We start from the raw sequence: 5168 nt of genomic DNA, 5'->3' as shown, positions 1-5168 counted from the left end.
CCAGCATAAATAGTATTTCTGAATATTCACAATCCCTTTGAGCAGATAGATATTGCCCATTGTGGGCAAGGGTACAGGAAAATGACCACCTGATATTATACTGCTCAAAATGCTGGAGAAGCAGCATGCATGGCACAGTGGTTAGGAGCTAGGACTCCAAAACCAGCCCTAGCACTTACTAGCTCAGTGACCTGGGCAACTGCTGCTGACTCAGCTTCATCATCTGTAAAATGGGGATGATAATAATAGTACCTGCTGCATATCATCATCATGAGGATGTTCACAGAATAGTGCCTGGCACGTAGTAAGCACTACGTAGATATCTGTTGAAAAAATGTCGACACCACCTTTAAGGATGAGATTTTGAAAATGTGCATCAAAAGCTTTGACCCACCAATTCCACGTCTAAGAATTTTTCCCAAAGAGATCATCATGGGTGTGTGCAAAGAGTTATCTTCAAGAAAGCTCATTGAAATAATAAGTGACCATCAACAGGGGGCTGGCTAAATAAACAGAAGTAGAGGACAGTCACATTTTATGCAAGGGATTGTTTTGCTGGAGATACTGCAGAGTGCAAAACTCACATTATGCAAGATTAAATTCCCTACCAAAAATAAATGTAAAGCATTTACATTCTTTCATTCTAAGATTTACATTCTTTCAAATTTTGCACATAAAGCAAATTTTAATTAATATTTTATATCCTACTATTTCTAACTGTGTAGTTCAAATTTGCATTAAATGTAACCTACTGTATATTTATTATGGAGCCACACAAAAATTTATGTTACAGGAGAACAAGCAATGGCTGAGCAAGACAGCCACGATACATCAATTTTTAGAAGTGTGACCCCATTTTCATCAGATGGACATTATTTTTTTAATTAATTGATTGATTTTTATTTATTTTTGGCTGCACTGGGTCTTTGTTGCGGCACGCGGGCTTTCTCTAGTTGCGGTGAGCAGGGGCTACTCTTCTTTGCAGTGCGCAGGCTTCTCACTGCAGTGTCTTCTCTTGTCGCAGAGCACGGGCTCTAGGCACGTGGGCTTCAGTAGTTGCAGCACGCAGGCTCAGTAGTTGTGACGCACGGGCTTAGTTGCTCCGTGGCATGTGGAATCTTCCCGGACCAGGGCTCAAACCCATGTCCCCTGCATTGGCAGGCGGATTCTTAACCACTGCGCCACCAGCAAAGTCCCTAGACATTTTTTAAACGCTGGGAAACTATACATCAAAATTTAAAGTGTGCTGGCAGCTTTACTGGTAATTTTTGTTTCCTTCTTTTTATTTACCTACATTTTCTAAATATTCTCTGGGGATCATGCATTATTTTTGTAATAAGAAATAATAAATGGAACTTTTAAGGAATAAATGTATCATTCATACTAACCTGATTTTGAAAAAATTTACAGAAGTATCTATGCAAACAAATAGTTTCATAAAAGAAAATAGTTCCAACCTGTTCAGTGATGTCTACAGTGAACTGGAGATGTGTTCTTCTCTATTATTTGGTCCCAAGGATAGGTCTGGACAGGAAAAAGCAGAGTTGACCAGAGCTCAAACTGAGGTTCCGTCGACCTAATCCAGAACAAATTAAATCAAATTGTGTTTCAAAATGCATCAAAGAACACTTTAAAAAAAATTTTTATTTTATATTGGAGTATAGTTGATTTACAATGTTGTGTTAGTTTCAGGTATACAGCACAGTGATTCAGTTATACATATATCAATACATATATCTATTCTTTTTCAAATTATTTTCCCATTTAGGTTATTACAGAATATTTAGTAGAGTTTCCTGTGCTATACAATAGGTCCTTGTTGGTTATCTATTTTAAATATAGTAGTGTGTATATGTGAATACCAAACTCCCAATTTATCCTTCCCCCCTCATCAAAGGACACTTTAGAAGCAGATTACCCTGGATCACTTGCTCAATATGTCTATGTGTGCTTCTTTTTGAGATTTGGCCATATCGTTAAACAAAAAAAGTGTGCTGTTTTGGAGACTCAAAAAAGAGCAAAGGACACTAAAGAGCCTTCCCTGAGCTGCTTCTCTGGGCAGAGCTGGCATGCTCCATGCAAAGCAGAAAGGAAGAGGAAGCTGCAACTCTTCATCACTTGCTCCTTTCCAGGGAAAGGCACATGGGGATGTGAGATGGTCTCTAAGGGATCCCAGGGAAGCAACGGTTCTACACAACAGCCCAGAGCAGGCTGTGGCCTCCTGAACCTTCCATCCCACAGTTGGTAAATAGTGGGTGTTAGTGTTCATTTGAGACCTTACAGGTCTTATCTCTCCCCTCACCAGGGATTCTGAACCCTCTTGAAGTTTTTGTTCATTTTTCACTTTGAACAAACACTCTGACGATCCATGGGAGTGTGCTAACACATTCCCATGGATTGTCTGGTTCACCTATCACAAAAAGCCTATGAACTCTCAGCTATGCAATGAATGAGGTCTGAGGATCTAATGTAAAACATGGTGACCGTACACAGACATAGAGAACAGACTTGTGGTTGCCAAGGGGGAGAGGGTGTGGGGAAGGGATGGAGTGGGAGTTTGGGGTTAGCAGATGTAAACTATTATATATAGAATGGATACACAACAAGGTCCTACTGTACAGCACAGGGAACTATATTCAATATCCTATGATAAGCCATAACGGAGAAGAATATAAAAAAGAATTTATATACACGTATAACTGAATCACTTTGCTGTACAGCAGAAATTACCACAACACTATAAATCAACTATACTTCAATTTGAAAAAAAAAACCATGGTGATCATTGTTGATAACACTGTATTTTATAATTGAAATTTGCTAAGAGAGTAGAATCTAGAAAACTTAACTTAAATGTTCTCACTGAAAAAAGAAAAAGATAAATATGTGAAGTGATGGATGAGTTAATTAGCTAGATGAGGGAATCCTTTCCCAATGTGTACGTGTATCAAATCACCATGACGTACAATTAAATATCTTACAATTTTACTTGTCAATTATACTTCAATAAAGCTGAATTAAAAATAATTTTAAAACATTTTAAGGCTTCGAGGCAAACATGATTATTCTTTTAATCTTACAGAGTTGAGAACAGCAGAAGAGTATAGACGGTAAGAGACTGGACTCTGGTTTGAATCCTGGATCCACCAGGCTTCTGAGCTATGGAACCTTCAGCAAGTTACTCAAGCCTTCTGTGCCTCATCCTTCATTTCCTCACCTGTAAAATGGAGACAATAATAACAGCACCTATGTAGTTGGTTTCTTTTTTTTTTTGAGCAAGAGATAGCACATTCATTGTTGTACCAATCATAGCCTTTTGTATATCACGACTAAGTAGACAAAAATCATTAAGCATGCAAGCCAAAGGTGGTCCTATATATAGTAACGCCGAGACTTGAAATGTTTCATCTTGATTTTTATGGTTTCACTTCTGAAATTTAAAAGTGACCTTGCCGAATAAAATCTCAATGTTTCTTCAATCTAGAAACCTGCCCAGGATTTTTGATCCTGGACTATTTCCACTTAACCTGAGCTAAACAAAACAGTTTGTTTATTTTGATGTTGAACATGGGGATATGTTACAAGACCTGGGGTTAGGGGCAAAATCTTCAACAGGTATAAAGGTTGATGCAGAAAAATACCTCTAAGCATATAAGGAAGGACGTTTCTTTTCCTGTCTCCTGAGTTCTTTGCAGGATGCGCTGGAACTCAGCAGGTGTAGACCTGCCCTCTAGTGGATCTGGGTGCGCGACGATTTAGGTTCAACGTCTGCTGTGTCTGGCTTGACAAGGATTATTAAACTCAATCGTCCATCAAAAGTGACCCGTTGGGGGTCTGGGTTAGGTGCTGAGCAAGTGAAAAGTTCAAGTGGCAAACGAGACCCTGCGGCTGAAGGTAATGCCTGTTCCTCAGCTTCCATCTACGGACGCGAGGCTTTTAATTGTTCCAGCCTCTCGGGCTGCACACTTGAACGGATGCGAAGCCCTCCCCTGAGCTCTCGGAGCTGGTCTTGGCTCTCTGCACGCCGGCGCTGAGGCAAACCCCCATCGGGCTGGAACTTTGGGAAGTGGCCCCGCGGGGACCCGCCCCGCGGTCAGCGCAGAGCAGCCGTGACGGGCCTGCAAGTGAGGCCGCGGAGCCCCCGCGTCGCCTGCCCAGATTTTGACGGCCGCCCAGCGGGAGCGGCTTCCCGCCGCATCGTCCGAGCGCTCAGACATGTCGGGGGCCCAGAACATGGCTGCGCCTGCCCGCTCGGTCCCGCCCCGCGGATGCCTCCTAAGGACGCGCGTCCGGCGCCGGAGCTGGCGGCTCTCCCACGCTTGCGCCCGGCGGGTGCGTAGAAACGCGGGGCACGTCTCCGGGGTGGCTGAGGGGCGGCCGCAGGGCAGGTGGGGCGGGGCGGGGCGGGGCGGGCGACCCGGGCAGGCGCCCCAGCCGGAGCCCCCGGCTATGCAGTTTTGTCGTGGAAAGCTCTTAGAACAGCGCTTAGTACAGAACAAACGCTTGAGGTACGTTAGTTAGTACGCAGCAGATGCGGAAACCTGGGCTGAGACAGATGTGTTAACGTGCCCATGGTAAAAACAGCAAGTGTTGGAGCCAAGATTTGCTTGGGTTTCCTCAAGATTCTGAGATCTTAAAGTTTGATTTGGGTCTTTTATAATACTTCCCATGTCTCTCCTTAACATGCTCATGCTTTCCGCTCCCTTCTGGAGCATGTGGTATGCATTTCTAGTAGCTGTTTTAATGTCCTTGTCTACAAATCATCTCTGACATTTCTGGATCTGTTCCTATTGATTGATTTTTCTCCTCATTGTAACTCATAGTTTCCTGCTTCTTTGTATGCCTGGTAATTTTTTATTGGATGTCAGACGTTGTGAATGTTACAGTGTTGAGTGCTGAAGGTTTTTTATTTTGTATTCTTTCAAATATTTGGAGGTTTTGTTTTAGGATGTAGTTAAGTTAGTGGAAATAATTTGAACCTTTTGAGGCCTGCTTTTAAGATTGCTAGGCAGGTCCCGAACAGCCTTAGTCTAGGGCTAATTTGGGCACGACCAAGGCAATATCTTTCTCAGGATTCTGCTCCATATCCCACATGTTAGGAGTTCTTTCCTTTCTGGTTGGTGGTGTTAGGGAGGGGGAAATTTCCCCCCCATCCCTTTTGAGTTCTT

The 5168-nt window shown here is 42.8% G+C and overlaps 1 long non-coding RNA gene across 1 annotated transcript; it reads right to left on the bottom strand.

Annotated features, from left to right (window-relative positions):
- Positions 1-449: 449 nt before the first annotated feature.
- On the bottom strand, positions 450-4212 carry LOC111182230 (uncharacterized). The gene is made up of 3 exons (XR_002646694.3): positions 3642-4212; positions 3081-3217; positions 450-1576 (listed from the first exon to the last, which is right to left on the bottom strand). It is a non-coding gene; the product is annotated as an uncharacterized LOC111182230 (long non-coding RNA).
- Between the last annotated feature and the right edge of the window lie 956 nt (positions 4213-5168).

Source organism: Delphinapterus leucas, chromosome 15 (assembly GCF_059928025.1).
Source record: "Delphinapterus leucas isolate spDelLeu-1000000601 "Yukka" chromosome 15, BTC_Dleu_Yukka2, whole genome shotgun sequence".
In the NCBI taxonomy this organism is placed as follows: Eukaryota; Metazoa; Chordata; class Mammalia; order Artiodactyla; family Monodontidae; genus Delphinapterus; species Delphinapterus leucas.
This window is presented reverse-complemented; position numbering and strand designations above follow the sequence as displayed.